The sequence below is a fragment of the Eubalaena glacialis genome, chromosome 1, assembly GCF_028564815.1.
Source record: "Eubalaena glacialis isolate mEubGla1 chromosome 1, mEubGla1.1.hap2.+ XY, whole genome shotgun sequence".
NCBI lineage: Eukaryota > Metazoa > Chordata > Mammalia > Artiodactyla > Balaenidae > Eubalaena > Eubalaena glacialis.
Window position 1 is genome coordinate 125,002,430 of NC_083716.1, and position 20,549 is coordinate 125,022,978.

Here is a 20,549-nt window from a genome sequence, read left to right on the forward strand (position 1 = left end):
ACTTTCTATCAATCCAAACAAAAATTACTAATGTCAAAATAAAACAAGACAGATATAATGGCTGTAGTGAATTTAAGCCCTGAAATGTGGACACAGATGCTGGAATGATAGTGTTGGGTGACATTTACTGCATTATTTAGTCTATCTACCCGTTATCGTCTCTCCAGGTTTTGTTATAATAGCCAGATGCAGAGCTGCGAGAAAACGTAACTCCCAGCGATGGTTACCTGTCCTTTTGGTGAGGGATTTGAAGGTACAACTATTCTTTTTGGTGAGATCTCTGAACTCTCCATTTGGCCAACCTGCTCTTGAGGTTTGCCTGTCTTCCTTAGAGGGTGTTCATTTCACCGTAAGCTTTAATTATGGGGACAGAAAATGCTTTCTTCTTAAGATTACTTGCAACAGTTATTAAGAGACTCTTATGTGATAGATAGATTAGGTAGCTAGCTAGAAACAAATCCCTCTGCCAATCCCTCAATCTGTCCCTCCTTTCCTTATTTTCCTATTTTACATATTTAATCAGGTTACTCTTGAATCTCCAATGTTAACCTGTATTCTAGGCAGGAGAATTACATGACTGAATTCTCTATCTGATGTGGATTCTTTTAGGTGTACCATTTTCTCTATGATCTTGTCATCTGAAATTATCTTTTGCTTTTCTATGCCAATCCAGAATCTCTGTCTCTCTGTGACCAGCTCAATTCTAGTCTCTTCATGAGAACTTCCTCAAAGGCAGCATCTCTTCCCTGAATTCCAGCACTCATCATCCCCACTCTAGCACCTTAGTCCTTCATGATAACCTACTATATATGAGTTTCACATGGTCCCACTATGTAATTCCATATTCTTCTATAACTCTCCATGCACCCAGAATGGTATGTAATCGTAATTTAATAACACTCATTGATACATAAATTCTAAAATTTCCTTTTTTTTATGAAAATTAAGCATTGGGTAAAAAGAAAATTTGATTTTCTTTTCTTAAATACTAAACCATAAAGTGTCTGTCTATGTCGCTCTTCATTTTCAGTGAAGATTTGTGCCAATCACATATCAAATGCTAAGTAACTCTAGATGTGGGAACTGTGCTAAATACAACCAGGGTAATTAAAGACTAAATGGACTTCTGTCATTCTTTAAGTCAACGAGCATTTACTAAATGTATACTATTGATGACAAGTGGGAAATCTTTCCTATAGTTTCTTTTACAGACACAAGATGAGTGTGCACATTTGACAACAGCATAACTTTTTTAAAAGATCTTCTTTCAGGCAATTTTGTTTAAAAATTTTTGCCAGTGGTGCTTAAAAATCTGTGGCTCCAAAGACGAAGAATATCAGGAATGGCTGTTTTACTTTGATCAAATATGTAGCTTTTCAAGTATAAGACAATGAGGGAGAAAGAGGATAGTCCCCTCACCAGTCAAATCAGCTGAATTAATCTGATGACTACCAGGACAACTGACAGAGAACCCTACCCTCCCAGGATCCAAATTAAGTTAACCCCAAATAAATGCATTAAAAAAAGCATATTTATTTTTTTCTAAGACTTCAATCAGACTAAAAAATCATCCTGAGAGCTGAATTTTAAGCTATTTAAGAGAAGGAATTACACTTAACAGCATACTTTTAAAAAAATCAAAATTGTGATATGACTGTAATATCTTACATATATAACAACAAGTTCTTTTCTTTCATGACCACAAATATCACACACACTCAAGTAGCAGGTGGTGGGTGTATTCTGGGAAAGAAAAATATCAAACTTTCATGGAAGGCCATTTTGGGAAGAGGTGATTTCAAAAGGAAATGTGCTATCCTGCAAAAGTCCCAAAGAATACACCTATCGTAACACGTTTCTATAGAGCAAAAAACCAGCTTATTCAAAATTCCAGATATCACCACATATAAACACCACTGAAAGAAAAGTGTTCAGTGTCAATATATTTCATAGCTGTATGTTCATGTATACATTTTCACGGACTTGATTAATCAAAATATAAGAGGCTGTCTTCCCTTCTATTTTCTAGCTGTCCCTGAAATCCACTTTGCTGCCAACTATAATTTTTTCCCCATTTTTATTTAAAAGCCATCAAGATGCTAAAGCAGTAAAATTGAATGGAGATGCCAAACGTGAGCCCATTTTCCTCTCTCGTGACCTATAAAGATAAATGTGCACATGGTGGAAAGGAATATAAGCTTTGTCCACAGCATACACCGGCATAAAAAGGCATCAGTCTCCTCTTGGCAGGAACTGACAATTTATTAGGAGGCAGCGTTTTGGGCAGCCTTCTGAATATCTCATAATTTCTTCCATGCCTTTTTTTCCCCCTAGTAGCTTCATCATCCAGGCTTCTCTCTGCTCTCCTTGCTGGATTTGGGAACTGTTCATAAGCCTGATGACTAACCCACCCTCAGAATACTATGGGGACTGCCTGCATTCTTGTCTGTGAAGTTACAACTAAGTAAATAGAGGAGGTGCATTGGTAACAGCCACTGAAAAGAGAAAAGCAAAACTAGTTTCCATGTCCACGAATGCCAGAATACTCGAGAAAACTTTTATTTTTAAAAATTTTGCTTCATTCATATATGGTCAAAAAAACTGGATTTCACAACGGATTAGACTCACATTCAACCACTGTATTTGGGCCCTATGTCAGGTACTGTTCTTGGGACATTCATCCATACTATCTCATTTAATTTTTATTTTTAATTTTTAAAAATTTATTTTATTTATAATTTATTTTTGGCTGTGTTGGGTCTTCATTGCTGCACGCAGGCTTTCTCTAGTTGCGGCGAGCGGAGGCTACTCTTCATTGTGGTGCGTGGGCTTCTCATCGTGGTGGCTTCTCTTGTTGCAGAGCACGGGCTCTAGGCACGTGGGCTCAGTAGTTGTGGCTCACGGACTCTAGAGCGCAGGCTCAGTAGTTACGGCGCATGGGTTTAGTTGCTCTGCGGCATGTGGGATCTTCCCAGACCAGGGCTCGAACCCGTGTCCCCTGCATTGGCAGGCGGATTCTTAACCACTGCGCCACCAGGGAAGCCCATAATCTTCAAAACCTTCTTCAGAGACGGGATTTTTCTCTCCACATCATAATTAAAACACTGAGGTTCGGAGAAGTGACTCATCCTGCCCAGATCACAGAACCAGATGAAGGGCAGAGCCAGGCACTGGACTCAGGCTTGAAGTAAGAATACAGGACAGAATTACAGGAACCTATTGCCTACTGGAACTACCAAACCTCTTCTTTGAGTGTGTTTGGGAAAATGAAAATAAAAGAGGAGAAAAAGACAGATGAGTCCTCAGAGGCCGAAAGAAAAAACAAAACAAAACAAACAAAAAACGCTCGTAATTGATCCAAGTCCTTTTTCTCTTATAGGACTGAGCCTTTACTTAATTAGTCCTTGGTGGCTTCTCGGCCACTAGGGCTGTTCCATCTTCAGCAAACACAGATAAGGCCCTCACCACCTAAACAGCTTTCTTCGTCCTCCAAATATTAGGTGTCATTGAAAACTGACAGACTCTTGTATCATGCCCACTGACTCTTTGGTCGATTCATATGAAAAAAATACACCTTAAATCATGCCTGCCATGAGTTAATAATATCATGAGTTAATATCATTCAAGTCTTGCTGTACTTCTGTTTTCTGAACTTTTGCTGGTGAGTACTAAAGATAAAAGGTAAATAATCCTAGAGATGGAACAAGTCAAGTGTTATAAATGAACCCTAGGTGCTATGCTTTTGTAAGGAACCATATACTGGCTAGGGCAAAACCTTTAAAAATAAATTGAATGTTCAGCTTCCACGTTTGTGGCAAAGACAAAAAGGCCGATTCTTTACACTTGGTGTTATTTTGAGCTCTGGTTAAGAAGGAAATCGAGACCAAAGAAAAAGTTAGGGCTTCCCTGGTGGCGCAGTGGTTGAGAGTCTGCCTGCCAATGCAGGGGACACAGGTTCGAGCCCTGGTCTGGGAAGATCCCACATGCCACGGAGCGACTAGGCCCGTGAGCCACAACTACTGAGCCTGCGCGTCTGGAGCCTGTGCTCTGCAACAAGAGAGGCCGCGATGGTGAGAGGTCCGCGCACCGCGATGAAGAGTGGCCCCCACTTGCCGCAACTAGAGAAAGCCCTGGCACAGAAACGAAGACCCAACACAGCCATAAATAAATAAATAAATAAATTAAAAAAAAAAAAAAAAAAAAAGAAAAAGTTAATGTATCACTGTAGGAGGGCTGGCCTCACACCTCCCAGCAGAGGAGAGATGAGGCAGTGCATCCAGCGGGTTGGTGGACCGTATCACGCAGATTTTCAGCACAGATACTGCACAGCATTTTCAAAAGAACAGGACAATGGTTATGGCTCAGTTACCATAGAGAAAAGTACAAAAGCATAACTTGAAATATGAAAATTCAGCATTGCTGTGAAGAAATAAACACTCGTATGTCCTTCAAGTGAGCCACTCAATCACTGTGAAAAACAAAGCAAATCCTTCAGGCAGAAATGAATGAAACGCTCTCCCCCTCTTTCGCGAGGTACTTAGGTATGTGATCTGGTGTGTGGCTGGAGATCATTTTAACAGCAGGGCTAGAGATTTAAAAATGTATTTAAAAGGTAGTTCACATTTAATTTTATTTCTGGTGAGATTAATGTTTTACAAAGTTAGACGAACAAAAATGCTCTGTGAAATCATTTTCTTGGTGAATCAATCTTTATAGTTCTATTGCTTACAAGGTTTATATAGAAATCTTTATAAAACCAAAGAAGATTCAGTTAAAAAGCACCCATAAACTGACTCACGTGGAGAAACAAATAAGACTGTATTCTCAGTATATTTATGCGTAAATAACAGAGTAAGGATTTGAATATGTCAGACGCACTGTAATTGTTCCCATCTCTCCTGGGTGTGCACCTCTCCCTACTTCAAAGTAGAAAACACTAGAACAGGAGCAGGCAAAGCCCAGCTCCTGTTGAAAGGCACTCTAGCCGTACATATTATTCCAGATAAGCAAAGCAAGGTTAATGCAATCCCCCCAAGAGAGACATCAGAGCAACTCCAGATTAATTAATCACAGCGGGAAGAAGTTGAGTTGCCAGAGATGTTGCTAAGTCTCCACTATAAAAAGGACCAAGAGTCGGTCCCTTCCTTAGGAGTGAAATGGAGATGTGATTTCAAATGTCAAATTGTGGATTTATAATCAATGATGCTATTGTCAGATCATTTACAACAGATGTGTTTATTCAGCTGGCATTGACAGGGAACTCAATTTATTATCTCTGAGCTGTTTGAAGTTATATATCCACTGCCAACATGCGTTTATACGGGCAGAGTCCATCTGCAGTGTTTCTCTCTTTCTGGTCCGGAGAGTTCATACAGCTTACCAAGGAGCCTGACCAGATCATAAATCAAGGGGAAGCAATTTCTGATAACTGAATATGAGTTTCCTCTAAAGCTTTTATGTGACGAAGATCTGAGGAGTTCTGTGACTAGGACAAAGGAAAACCCATCACGACTTATTTTTTTCCTCCCATCCATTGCTCGCCCCTTTGTTCTAGAATGCACAGCCATAATCTCAGGCCCTTTTCAGCACTTTAATTCACATTTGTCCTTTTACCCAGGAAGGCCCCAGCAGCTTGTCTTTCTCTTGACTCATGGCTCCCATCGCATCCAATAAAGGCTGAGCAAAGTGAGTTACTACCAACTTTTGACTCTCCTGCCCAAGACAGGTTTTCAATTTGTTTAAAAGTAGGAAAAACGAAACTACCTAACATATATTTTGTGAGGGGAAACTGCTGACGTTTGAGAATCGGGGGAAACAAAAACAACCTTTAAGATCTGCTACATGACAGATTAAAAGTATGGGAGCTAGAAATACCCAACCAACCCCTCACTCCTGCAGGAACTGTCCGTGATTACCTCACACCATGAAAACCTCCCTTCCTAGACACCAGGAACCACCAAACCTGACTCAGCCTGTGACTCATGAGTCAAGATTCCTATTCCATTTCCTTCCTGACAGGGATGCTGAGGAAAGGCAGGGAGAAGATGCTGATACCAACAGACGCTGCCCTACCTCACGCAGTCTTCATCTTAGCATGGCTTTCCATTGCTAGCTATAAAACTATAAATAAAACATCATCAGGGAACTGCACCAGAGGTAAACAAATTTGCAACGCTTTATCCAGTTGCTTTTAAAGTTTATCCCCCTCCCTAAGCAACAGTGATCACAACTGGAGGATAAAGCTTTGAGTACCCTGATATTCTAAGTGCAGTCTTTTGTTTCAGTATAGCTTTGCCTATGAGAAGGAATCTTCCTAAAAGGGTCTTCCAACAACATAAAAATCACCTATGTGCCAGAAAGAATGCTGAATTGAAAAGCAAAGTTAATTCTCAGCGGATAACGCCACTTTGGCACAACGATCCATTTGAAAAAAACAGATGAAGGAAAACTGTTACGGAGTTTTACTTTGACTGCAGCAAAACCATTTCAAGGAAGAGATAAACTCGAAGAATAATTACAAATGTTGTAAAAAACCAAAGAAAGCTTGGTAAATAAGGAAGTTTTAAATTACGGCTCACATGAAAATAAATGATACGGCCCATCACTGCTCTGGGTAGGATACGCTTTGCATAAGGAATACTTAGATACTAGAAGGAAAAAAAAAAAAAAGCCAACAACTGTGATGATAATCCAAACACAATATTGTTTACAAAAGAGTTAATCTGTACTCTAATCTGTCTCTCTGAGCGTAACCGTTTAGTAACCACGGTCATAGCATTTATTTATTTAAGTTCAAATTCTGCCAGAACGTGAAAGTTCTTTAAAGTAAGTGGACCAATCCACCTGAGGATATGCTGGTACAAAGAGCCTCCTTACCATGTGACTAAAATCAGAGCGCTCCAAGAGTATTTGGAAGCAATATTTTTACAAGAGTCGCCAACAGCCGAACTGGATTAAAAGGACCAGAGCCATGAAGGGAGTCATTTAGCCTTGCCCTCTTGTTTAAAGCGTTGATTGCCTAAAAGTTAATGAGAAGAATCTTCTCCCATCTCCAGCCACCAGAGTGAGCAAGCAAAAAGGAAACATCTCAGGCATCCACAATCTAACAGCCATTCTTGTAATTTTTTGAAAAGCTCAAATGGTAAAAACAGCTGTGAAAAAAGCCACTTCTGTCTTTTTCTTCTTTAATAGAAATTGTTCTCTCTCATAAGTGAGTTTATCATACGGAGGGATGTAAAAACGTAATTGATAGAGGGAGGATAGTACAGTTAAAAGGCTATTGGCAGGGTGTCAGGACACCTAAGTGCATCTGGTGGCCTGGTGACCTTGGCCAAGTCACTGAGAGGTCAGGCTCCCTGGAGCTGTAGGAGAGGACTGTTTGGTGTTTCACTTGTACTCTGATGACCATGTGAGACAGTGCACGAGATAATGAATGTTTGGTAGAAAATTGTTTATATCAATGTAATAAACAATTCACATAGATGTTATCATTTGATGCCTTTTTCATTCATGTTAATGTGAACTGCTAGCTGTATTCACCCTTAATGTCAAATGTTCAAATAAAAAGCTAAGGAATGTGTACGTGTGTGTGCGTCTGTGTGCACGTGTGCATCTGTATACACACTTGTGTATGTATGTATTTCTCACATATGTTTTATTAAGATGATTAGAACTGAAGGAAGCATAATTGATGACTAGAAAATTTAGTAGAAATAAAGCCAGCGAAATCTGGAGCTCTAGTACATCAATACGATAAAAGACACATCAAGACTTAACTACCAAACTGTAGCTATTTAAAAATTATGATTCATGTTAGAAGAACCCACAATTTAAACAGCCTCGTCATCATATTTCTTTGTGTTTTCAATAAGTGCTCCTCTTCTTATCATCCAGAAAACTGTCTCCTTTTTATACCCTTTAAATGCTTCTTACAATTCCACAATTAAATTCAAACCCATCACAAAAACCATAAACTAAGTTCTCCAGATAAATTCGAATAGCAAGCTAGATATTGCCCATGCAACTCATTAAAGATAATCCATCAAAGTAGGGAAATTACATATGTTTCCAAATCATTCAGGCCTATACACATTCTCTCTGTCTCCTTTCCTCCTTCCCTCCCTCTCTCTCTCTCTCACTCACTCACACGTTCACTCTCTCTCTCACACACACACACACACGAAAAACACTCCATCATTGGAATTCTAAGTGCTATATGTTCTATTATGCTGAATAAGAACAAATTCATTTCCATGCAATTAAAAGGAAATGTTGTCCACCCTCTCAGGTCCAGAAATCCTGTCTTATTTTTATTCTAGTCTCGGAAACATTAGAATAACAAGTCTGCAAAAAATTTTGCAATGGTTGTATAAAAGTGAGGAAGGTGGGGAGAGAAAAGGAAATACTAAAATCGGAGTCTTTATCATAAAAGACCTCTCCTTGCTACTAAGCACTCTAGTGGAATCTAGATTTGTTCAGAGCGATTACCTCAATTTAGGTGCAACAGTGGCAAGTTTTCATTTTAAACCATTTTTGACTTAGCGGTTACCCCATTTAAGAGTTTTCCTGAGACCCTGAGGGAATAGCTAACCCAAATTTAAGCAGAATGGAAATTACATGCTGTTTCTGTAGCTACTATTCAACAGGGTTTTCAGGGTGTGACATCAGAATTTTGTTCCAAGAGTTAGAAGTTCTCCATCCATGTTCTCTCTTGGAAGCTCTCATTCTATACCTTTAATAGCCTATCAGAGGGACTTCCCTGGTGGCAGAGTGGTTAAGAAGCTGCCTGCCAATGCAGGGGACACGGGTTCGAGCCCTGATCCAGGAAGATCCCACATGCCGTGGAGCAACTAAGCCCGTGCGCCACAACTGCTGAGCCTGCGCTCTAGAGCCCACGAGCCACAACTACTGAGCCCGCATGCCACAGCTACTGAAGCCCACGTGCCTAGAGACTGTGCTCTGCAACAAAGAAAAGCCATCGCAGTAAGAAGCCCGTGCACCGCAACGAGGAGTAGCCCCAGCCCGCCGCAACTAGAGAAAGCCCGCGCGCAGCAATGAAGACCCAACACAGCCAATAAATAAATAAACAAATAAATTTATTTTAAAAAATAGCCTATCAGATATCCCAACTAAGATATTCTGATGTCACTTAAACTTACGTTTAAGACAGAAAACACTGTTTCTTCATCTGCCTTTGAGAAAATAGGCAGCTAAAATTAGGATTATTTGGGCCTGAGGTTTGTTGGAATCTAGCTTCTAAGAGAAGAACAAAAGGAATCCAGGATCGTATAAAAAATGGGAGTGGACACAAATGGTTAGGTTTTAGAGCTGACCTGAGCAGGGGAAGCCAGAAACAGAGTGTTCGGGGGGGCTGGCAACTCTGGCCTGCTTCCAGGACATGCTGGTGCCTAAGGGGATCCTGTATGGTGAATGGCAGGTCCAAGCACCAGGGGATACTCAAAGTCAAGTGGGAGGTGACATATGCATGAAAAGAAGAATGCCTCCCAGCAGCTGGGATTGTAAGGACAAGTTTCAGCCAGAGAAGAGGCTGAGTAGGGTCAGTTAGGTTGTACGAGCCTGAGCGGACCAGGCTGCTTTACAGGAAGACACGCTCAGCTCTGTTCATGGAAGAGCAGTTGCAGATTGCCTCCCTGGGAAATAGATTCTGAAACAGATATCAACATGCACGAAGTGTACTGGAAGGGAGGATTGGGTGAAAGTCACCCTGGAGCTAGGATGGACCCAAAGAATTGCCACCGATTCGGGTAATGCACCCAGGCCTTTATGCCCCTCATGAAGTAGTCATTGGATATGGGCTGACTCTGAGAAGAATCATGAACTTGGACAAGATGTCCTTCTTTACCTGACGGAGATTTCCAGAGAGGGATTCAGCAGAGAGCTAACTTCCATCCACACTCTCAGTTGCTGGAGGAAAGAAGAGGAAGTCCTGATGGGAAAGATCTGGATATGGCATCCTAGATAGTCTGGATAGTAGCATCATAGTGGCCACTACAGGTACTCCGCAGGCAACTGAGGTCACAGCCTAATGGGAAAGTTGGGGTTTAGGACCGCCTGAGTCTTTGCAGGCACACTAGTGCCCAGGGCTCACTCAGATATACAAGGTCCAAGGCTTTGGTACCAGCAAGACAAATTCCCCTCAAAGCCACTCAGAAATTGTCTTGTTACAAGAGAAATCCTCATGGTCTTGGGATTATCAATTGTCTTATTCATCTATATTCTTCTAGTGATGATAATAGTAATAAGATGGCCATGGCCTGAGTAGACTGCTGCAGGCATGAAGAAAAGGGAGTGGATGGCAGTGAGCAATGCTGTTGTGCTCAATTTCAGGACACCAGACAAACTAATCAAGGGACTCCTTCCAGACGCTATTCCAGAGATAGATTCCCTGATCAATGCTGGGGCTATTAGAGCAATAACTCAATCTCTGGGTCTAAAGGACCAAGAACAAAATTAGGAAAAAGGTAACACCATTCCTTAAGGAATCATCTGACCCCAGCTGAGTCACTGCTGTCTGGGTCAGGCCTGAAACAGTGGGGCACACAGAGGACTCCGATCCATAACACTAGGTCTGCTTGCTCACTGGTGATTTGTCTATTAGCCCAGGATGTCTGAAACTAACTTCATGCATAGTTAAGGATTTCAGAATATAGATAACCAGGAAAGATTCTTTCCTTAAGGTTCAACTAACAAATCTGTAACTAGCAAAATGATGCATCATGGGTTAACTGTAAAAGCCAGTTAGGGATGAATCTAAACGTAAAACAAGGAATTTTTCAACCATTTCCACTCCAAGTTTGAAATCAGGAATTTTTATGATTCTGGATTATCACTTCCCTTTCCTGGATTATCACTATCCACTCAATTGGATAGTGAATGTAAACTGCGACAGTGGCACAAAACTGCAGCCCAAGGAGTAAGCGATAGAGATTTTGGGGACCAACATTACATAGTGAGGTGTTTGTGATTTAGTGAAGAACCTGAAACTTAGATGCCTTAAGATCTTCCTATCGATCCCTTCCAGCCTAAGTAGAAAATAATTTACAAATGGAAAGCACTGGGAAATAAAATTTTGTTATTGATGTTGTTATTCTAACACCTTTCGAAACTCTTTTCCTAAATCTTTTCCTGCTTTGGGGTAACTTGAACCCCTTTCAAACCCCAAATAGACTTTGTTCCCCAGTTGCCCAGAAATCACCACTAAAAGAGATCACCTGCTGATGCAGGCAATATCCCAGAATTTTTCCTCTGATTTCCAATCAAAATCTTTTATCTCATTCCCTCGAGGACCTCCTCCCTAATAGGCAATTGATGGAAACATAAAAATTAAGGCATTAATGGCTGTTGTTACTTAATGGGTTACCCATCCCAGCTATAGACAGATACTGCTTCTTAATTTCTATTAATGCATAGCAAAGAATGAAAAATGCCAGTATCATAGTAAAGCCTGCTGTTTCCTCCCTGCCCCTACCTACCATTAGACGGTAGGGTTGGTGTCACTGGGCAAAATGAGAATAGCTTACAAGGTAGTTGGCTTGAAAGTGAGTGACTGAATGAATGAGGGCAGACAAAAAAAGTACAGGTGATTTATAAAAAATAATAGGTTAGCTGAGTAATGGGATGAACAAAACCCCAGTACCTAATAATTATAGAAATCACTCAATAAATATTTATAAGTTTCATTGATTCATTCAACAGATATATACTACATTCAGAATCTAGTATTTGCTTTTCAATAAGTATGAATTATTTAATTATTTAATTATTTAATTATGTATTCCAAAGTGATAATTTATGGTAGAAATTTCAACAACTAAGGCAGGTATGTGGGAAAGCATATTTGGACACAGAAACCTTTGCAATGCGTTTAATATCACCTTGCATATATGGGGATTATCAGAACTAGAGTTAAATCACCTTGGCAAATTCTGAGATTAAAACCACGTACGGAGTTTGCTGATGAGTAAGAAGTATCATTTTAGTGTCAGTTGATGATTTTCCTTTTGTAAAAGGCGGTATGAGAACACTGCTTCCTTACTTAATGAAAAATACAATTAGAGTTCTCAAGGCTGTGAGGAGAATTACTATGTAAAGCTAACGAATAGAAACTAAAGACAGAGAGTAAATTAAAGTGGGATGATATGTTTAATGAGATATGTCTTGCCCACTAGATCAACAGATTCTTCTCATCCCAACTCTGGATCAATTTTTAGGTAGTGGTAGTTACAGGGTGGCGAGCTTGGTACCCACTTGCTAAGAGAGGCACCTATACATCAATCTGTCTGTACCCAAGAGAAGAAGGCAAGGAAATTTTTCTGCATCACCTCTCCAGGCTACCTGAGGACTGATTTCTAAGTTCCGGTTTCCTAGAGAGGATCAGCCTCCCATGGAGTTAGAAATGTTCACCACCGCACCCCAACCCTCTAACTCTAGAAGAAAACTGGCTTCCTTAAGGAATGAGCGGGCTTTCTTCAAGCCATTGCTACTGGAGGTCTCAGCATGATAAACTGAACAGAAAGTTATGTAATAAGCTCCAAATTCATATACTTTCAGACACTAGGTTACATTAGGGGGGTGTGTATATCTGTGCATCCTCTTGTATATGTAGAGGCAGCTTACTTCATTATATATTTTATAAATACATATAAAAAGCTTATTTTATTATATATTATATACAATTATATGTATATAATTGTAATTAGCCAATTATAATTCTAGAAGAGTTGATCACACATCCATCAATTACTTTAGAGAAAACTAATGAAATAGCTTTACGCATAAGGAAGACAAAAGGTGACACTAAAGAAGCAAAGGAATATAACTCTTCATTTCCAGAAAGTTTTAAATGTAGACCAATCACGTTGGCAGGGAGCAATAAAAAAGTTAAAATCTTTGAATTTGAGAAAAATTTTTTCTATTTTACTCTCAGGGTAAAATAGAAATAGGAAAAAAAGCAAGAGCCAAAAGACCTACAATAGAATTACAGTGGTACCATATGCCAGGATTGGCGGAATGTCCATATAGAAGAAACTTCCAGTCTTTACATTACCTTTGCCAGTCAAATTCCACTTAGTAGAAGCCAGATAAAATTTAAGCTGGGCAGTCCTCTGGTTTGCTGAGATGTTATGAGGACAGAACCACAGAAGGTGTCTTATTCTTTCTGAGTCTCAGTATTTTAAGCAGAAAATAGAATCCAACCTTCTTGCCAATGATCTTAGAGATATATTAGTTGAGTTTTGAAATTCAGCAAAAAAATATCAATGCCTTCCTGGATACCATATGCTTTGAAAGGGAGAGGAAAGCAGAGAATTAACATTTCCTGAGAGCCTCCTGTATAAAGACAGAACAGCACAGTGGGTAAAAGTAGAGGCTTAGAACCAGACTGCCTATTTCAGAGGCAGCCCACCTCTGCCATTCACAAGCTGTGTCATAGGGTGTTGTATTTATTATATGAATTAATAACATTGAAGAGCATAGTAAGTGCTCATTAAGAGTTAGCTATTGTTTTTGTTACTCTGTGCTGGGCCCTTTCTGACATGTTTCATGGTCTCTCTTGCCTCAGGTAGTTGCCATGCTCTTTTGTTTATCTAGACTCTTCTAATTCCCCTGACCTTTCTCCCTCCTGCCTTCCCTTATTGTTTCTGTTCAACATCTCACCCTTTCTAAGAAGCACTGCCCAACCTCTCCACACTAGAATAGGCGCCTCCACTCCCATTCCACTATATCTTCCCACCGTGCGCCTAACCGGAAGCAACTTGAGAGCACCCATTCTGCCCCTAGGGTCTAGTCCAGTGCCAGATATTTACAAAGATACCACACTTACTGGATTAATATGTTCCTTCACTGAATCAGTATGAAAACCCTACAAAATGGAAACATTATTACTCCTATTTTGTAGTTGATATATATGAATAACACAAGACTGAGTGAGGTTAAGTCAAGATTCAAAGAACACATAATTAGTAAAAGCAGGATCCCGATTTGAACCAAAATCTGTCTGAATCCACAGTTCATGCTGTTTCCTGAGTTTACCCTACATGTGGATGTGACATATTACGGATTCAAAAGCATACCTGTGTCTAGAATGACAAGTGAAGCAAACAAGTTTGGTGTCAATTATTAGCCTGCTTTCACTAAGAGAGATGTGCCAACTGATGACTGTTCAACTTCCTTAGAACAGTCGTTCTCAAAGTGTGGTCCCTGGACCAGCATCATTAGCATAATCTGGGAATTTGTCATAAATACAGATCACTGGACACCACGCCAGAACTACAGAAACTCCGGGATAGGGCCTGGCCATCTACATTTAACAAGCCCTCCAGGTGATTCTGATGCATGCTCAAGTTTGAAAACCACCTTCTTCTAGATGTGCTCATTTATCGATAGGTGCTCTCCTTGCCAAGAGGCACATCCAGTGGAAGAGACTGGATGTTTGCTCAAGTCCCTCCCAGGGATAAAGGTCTGTGATTTTTCCACTTGGTCACAAGCGAACAACCTAGTCGAGCTTCTAACTGAAGTCTTAAGTTCAATGAAGTATATTGGGGGGATCAGTAATATTTTTTCTTGAAAAGATGATGTCATTAAGTATTATAAATAGGCACCTTAAAAACAGAGTTTTGTTTTTCAAGAATCCCTACATTTAATCATTTGAAATTATTAGGTTTTTAATTAAATGGCACATTAAATGCCATTTTCAATTCACTGATAAATATTTATTGAGCAACTGTGTGGCAGGACTGATCAAGGAGATGGGATATAATGTCAAACAAACAATGTGATTGCCCACAAGCACCTTATGATTAAAAGCACTCCAACAGCAAACCAATATATCAATCAATGGTATTTCAAATGCAATTTTTTTGCTCATGAAAAAAAACTATGCTTTAAAAAAATTAAACTATCAAGTCATGTTCAAAAACCATTATGTCTATGGCATTTTAAGAATCGTCATAAAAACTGGCCAAAAGAACATAAAAATGAGCCTCATCATATTTACTGAAAAACCCAGGTAGGGCTTCTAATTCTAAGATGCAGGAAGCACATTCTATCTATCCCACTGATTACAATGAAAAAACCTGAACAAAAGATATATATCAACTATTTGAGAACTCTGCAAATTTAAAAAGTAGCAGGTGGATTAGGAAGAGTCAGAACTCAAAGAATGACTCATAAGGCAATGAATTTGTTTCTTTGTTCCTTCTATATGTCCTGTCTTAGACTTGAGGACAGCCCAAAATTTCAAACTGTAGAGCAGGCATGAACCAGGAAATATCCAAGAGAAGACATTAATTTTAGGGTAGAGGACAAGGAAGGGGGACCTCTGGGTCAGCAAGGAATGTATATAGAAATTTCCCTCCCCTTCTCCTCCCCTCCCCTCTCCTCCCCTTCCCTGTCCTCTCCTCGCCTTTCCTTTCCTTTTTCTCTTTTAGTTTCCCTGCCATGTACTGAGTAGAGCCCTGGTGATGAGGACACACTCCTGTCAGGGAGCAAGCATTCTGATACCTAAAACTCTAGAGAAAATCTTTCTCTCTGAGCAGAGGAATTGGAAAAAGGGGTCTCTGTGGTCAGAAGAGTGTGAAGAGAATTCCTATTATTTTTTCCCTTTTCTCTCCCCACTTTGTGACAACGGCAGACCCATTTGTGGAAAGCAGCAACAGTGCAGATAGATTAAAATCCAGCTTTGCAGCCAGAACCAGGAAAAGGGACTCCTTGAGAGCTGAAAAGGATGGGGGAAATCAGAGAGAGAAAGAAGCTGGAAGATGGGATCTTCTAATCCTGGGTATAAAGTGTTTGACTCACCCTTAAGATACACATTTTTGGAACTGTCCTGAAACAGCATATCAAGAGCCTTGAGAATTAAACTAGAATGTAGATTACTGTCCAAGTCCCAGATGGGTGCCAGCTTGGCACAATGCTGGACAGGTCTGAACAGTACTACAGAGGCTCTGAGAAACACTGGAACTGCAGTTACAGGATGAAAGATGGGGACTCATGTTCTAAGCCTCACCAGGTTGACTCCCTGCTAAAACAAAAAGAATCAACATTTATGAGAGGATTTTAACAGAACACCAAGTCTAATAAAGGGATAAATAATCAAAATGCCCATGATACATTCCAAAATCACTCAGCATACAAAAATGAGAAATATTTAACTCTCAAGGAAAAAAAAACAATGAGCAGAAACCATTCCTGAGATGATGCAGATGTTAGAATTATCAGCCAAATAATTTAAAGCAACTCTTATAATTATGTTCCATGAAGTACGGACAAACACTCTTGAAATGAATGGAAAGATAGAATTTTCAGTGAAGAAAAAAATTACATGAAAAAATAATTTTATTTCTATAAAATAGAAATTTTAGAAAAATACAATAAATGAAATTTAAAATTCACTGTATGGCCTCAACTGCAGAACAGAGATGGCAGAAGAAGGAATCAGTGAACCTGAAGAAAGATTAATAGAAAATATTTAAACAACAACGAACACAAAGAACACAGCCTCAGAGACCTGTGGGACAATATCCAAATGTCTAACATTCATGTCATTGAATTCACAGAAAAGAGGAGGAAAAGATAGGAAGATTAAAAATAATTAGAAAATATAATGGCTGAAAACTTCCCAAAATTGATAAAAGACAAATTGACAGGTACAAAAAGCTCGGTGGAAAAAATCAAAGGAACCCACAAATGGATACATTATAATCAAATTACCAGAAACCAAAGACAAAGTCTTAAAAGCAGCTAGAAGAAAACAACACATTACATATTTGGATGATTCAAACTTGGATAACTGAAGATTTCTAATAAAAAAACAGAGGTCAGAAGATAGTAGAATAGTATTTTTGAAGGGCTGAAAGAAAAGAATTCTGTCAACCCAGAATCCTATATCTAATGAAGTATCCTTCAGGAATGAAGGTAAAATGAAGACATTCTCAAATGAAGAAAAACTAAGGGTATTCACGGGGCAGCATGCCTGTTTGAAAAGAAATGCTAAAAGAATTTCTTCAGGAAGAAGGGAGTTGATGCCACAAGGAAACTTGGGACTTCAGGAAAGAAGAAAGAAAAACATAAATGGTAAATATCTGGGTAAATACATAATTTTCTTCTTTTAAGTTCTTGAAAATATGTATGATTGTTGAAAGCAAAATATATATATATTCGTCTGCTGGGCTTTTCAATGAAGATAAATGTGATACATGTTACAGCTACATTAGGCGGAAGCTAAAGGGACCTACATGGTTAAAGATTTCTATATTCTACTTAAAGAAGTAAAATATTAACTCTAAGTGGACTATGAAAAATCAGGTATGGATACTGTGATCCTTAGAGCTATCACTACAAAATCTACACAGGAACATATTCTAAAATTAACAGGTAAGTTTAAAAATTTCAAATAATACCAAAAAAAAGCAGAAACAGAAAAGAGAGAAGAATAAAACAGAAAACAAAAGACAGGGAGAAAACAGAAAACTAATAATAAAATGGAAGACCTAAATCCAAATTTATCAGTAGATTAGAATAAACACAATAATGAGAGACAGAGATTAGCAGATTAGAAAGCAAAACAATATCCAATTTTCAGTTGTCTACATAAATGCACTTTAAATATAATAATATGGAAAAAAGCAAACTCAAAGCATGGAAAAAGATATACCATGTAAACACTAATCAAAAGAAAACTGGGCAGAGTTTAATATCAGACAACCTGTATTTCTGAGCAAGAAAAATTACCAGAGATAAAGAGGAATATTACATAATGATAACAATGCCAATTCACCAAGAAGACACAATGATTCTAAATGCGTATGTTTCTAACAACACAGCTTCAAAATACATGAAGCAAAAAAAGATAGAACAGAAAAAGGGAAAGAGATAAATTCATAATTACCGTTGGAAACCGCAACACTTCTAATTGATAAAATAAGTAAACAGAAAATCCCTGAGATATAGAAGATCTGAACATCGCTATCAACCAATTGGACCCACTGGCATTTATAGACCAGTCTAACCAACAAAGGCAGGATACACATTTGTCTCAAGCGCACATGGAACAGTCACCAAGACAGCAAATATCCTTGGTCGTAAAATAATCCTTAATAACTTTAAAACAATTAAAATCATAATAAGTATGTTTTGTGATGATAACAAAACTAAAATAGAAGCCAGTCACAGAAAGACAACTGAAAAATGTCCAAGTATTTTGAAACTAAACAGCACATTTTTAAGTAATCCATAGGCCAAAGAGGGTGTCTATCTCAAAGAACATTAGAAAAATCTTTTATGCTGAATAAAAACGAAAATACAACATATCAAAATTTGTGAGATGGAGTTATAAAGGCTGCTATACAGAAACCTATAGCATCAAACACTTATATTACTACAAAAGAAAGTTCTCAAATCAATCATCTAAGTTTCCATCACAAGAAAGTATTAAAAGGAAGAACAAACTGAACCTAAAACAAACTGAAAGAATTAAATAATAAAGATTAGAGTAGAAATCAATAACACTGAAAAAGAAAAACTTAGGGAAAAACAATGTAACCAGAAAATGTTTCTCTGAAAACGTCAATAAAATTGATCAAGTTTCTTGGTCTTTACTGACCAAGAAAAAAAAAAAAAAGAAAGAAGATACAATTTAATAATATCAGGAACAAGAGGGAACATCCCTACAGACTTATAAACATTAAAAGAAGTATAAAGGAATACTATAAACAAATCTATACTAATAAATTCAACAACTTCGATGAAATAAACCAATTCCTTGAATGACACAAACTACCAAAATTCATTCAAGGAGAAATAAACAACCTGAATAGTCATATATATTAAAGAAATCGGATTTGTAGTTAAAAACCTTCCAACAAAAAATACTCTTGGCTAATATGGTTTCACTGGTGAATTATACCAATCACTAAAGGAAGAAATTAATATTAATTCTCATACAATCTCTTCCAAAAAATAAAAGAGCAAACATTTCTCATCTCATTTTATGAGGCTAGCATTGTCACTGATACTCAAATCAAACAAGAGAAAACTACAGAACAATACACTCAAAAACAGATGTGAAAATTCTCAACAAAATATTAGCAAATATATACCAGCAATATATGAAAAGGATATTATATCCCAATCAAGTGGAGTTCATCGCAAAAATGCAAGACTGGTCCAACATTCAAAACTCAAAGCAATTCACCATATTAACCGACTGAAAGATTAAAAACATATGATCATCCCAATAGATGTATAAAAAGACATTTGAAAAAATTTAATATTCATTAATGATAAAAATTCTCAGTAAATTAAGAATAGAAGGGAACTTCTACAAAAAATCTACAGGTGGCATAATTCTTAGTGATGTAAAACTGAATGCTTTCCTCCTAAGACTGGGAACAAGGAAGGATGTCTGCTCTCATCACTCCTATTAAACATCATACTGAACTCCCAAAGAAATAAGGCAAGAAAAAGAATCCAGATTGGAAAGGAAAAAATAAAACTGTCTCTGTTCAGACAACCTGATTGTTTATGTAGACAATCCCAAAGGATCTACCAAAAAAAAATTCCTTACCACTCTTATGAGAAATATTTCAGTTTTATTTTTACTCAAAATAAAGTTATTTAAAATGTTATATGAAGAACAACAACAAAAAAATTCCTTAGAACTAATAAGCTCAAGGTTGCAGATACAAGATTAATGTACAAAAATTAATTGTGTTTCCATATATTAGCAATGAACAATGGAAAACTGACATTTAAAGAACAGTATCATTTACAGTAGCTCCAAAAAAAATGGAATAGATATCAACAGGGTGATTGTAAAATTTTTATGAAAAGGGAAAAGAATCAGAATAGCCAAATTATTATTATTATTATTATTATTTTTTTGAAATTGACAATATTGGACAATCCAGGCTGCCTAATATTAAGAGTTACTATAATGTTACAGTAAACAAGACAGAATGGTATTGGCAATGGGATAGACACACAGATCAATGAAAGAGAATAGAGTCCAAAAGATACACCCATATAAATAAATGACCACAAAAGGATAGCATAAAAGAACTTTTTGGGGGTGACAGAACTTTTCTGTTTCTCAATTGTGGTGGTGTTTGCATAATTTTATGTATTTATCATAAATACAAATAAAACTGTGCCTTAAAAAGTAGATTTATGCACATAAATTAAAAAAAATTACCCCCCCTTAGAGTTTTGTGTCCTTAATTTACTTCTATATACTCTAAGCACTTTATTATCCAAAGCATGAACTTTCTAAATGACCTATTTTACAATCACATGATGATCAATCCTACATAATGAAAAAGAAAAAAACTGACTGTAAATTAAAAGTTTAATATCGCAACTCTATCTGAATGATTACTGCCTCTATTAGGAAGAATGTTCAGTTGCTTGTAACAGAGAGCCAAATTAACAGTGCTTTACACAGATTATGAGACTATTTTGCATTTACCTAAAAGGTGGGCAGTCCAATGTTACCTGAACTACCTGGATGATAGTGGGTACACAATATTATCAGT

The 20,549-nt window shown here is 37.9% G+C and overlaps 1 protein-coding gene across 5 annotated transcripts in view; it reads right to left on the minus strand.

Moving 5' to 3' along the window:
• Positions 1–20,549, minus strand: part of NCKAP5 (NCK associated protein 5) — a 1,042,158-nt gene that overhangs the window by 402,131 nt on the left and 619,478 nt on the right. The gene's annotated exons all lie outside the window — the stretch shown is intronic.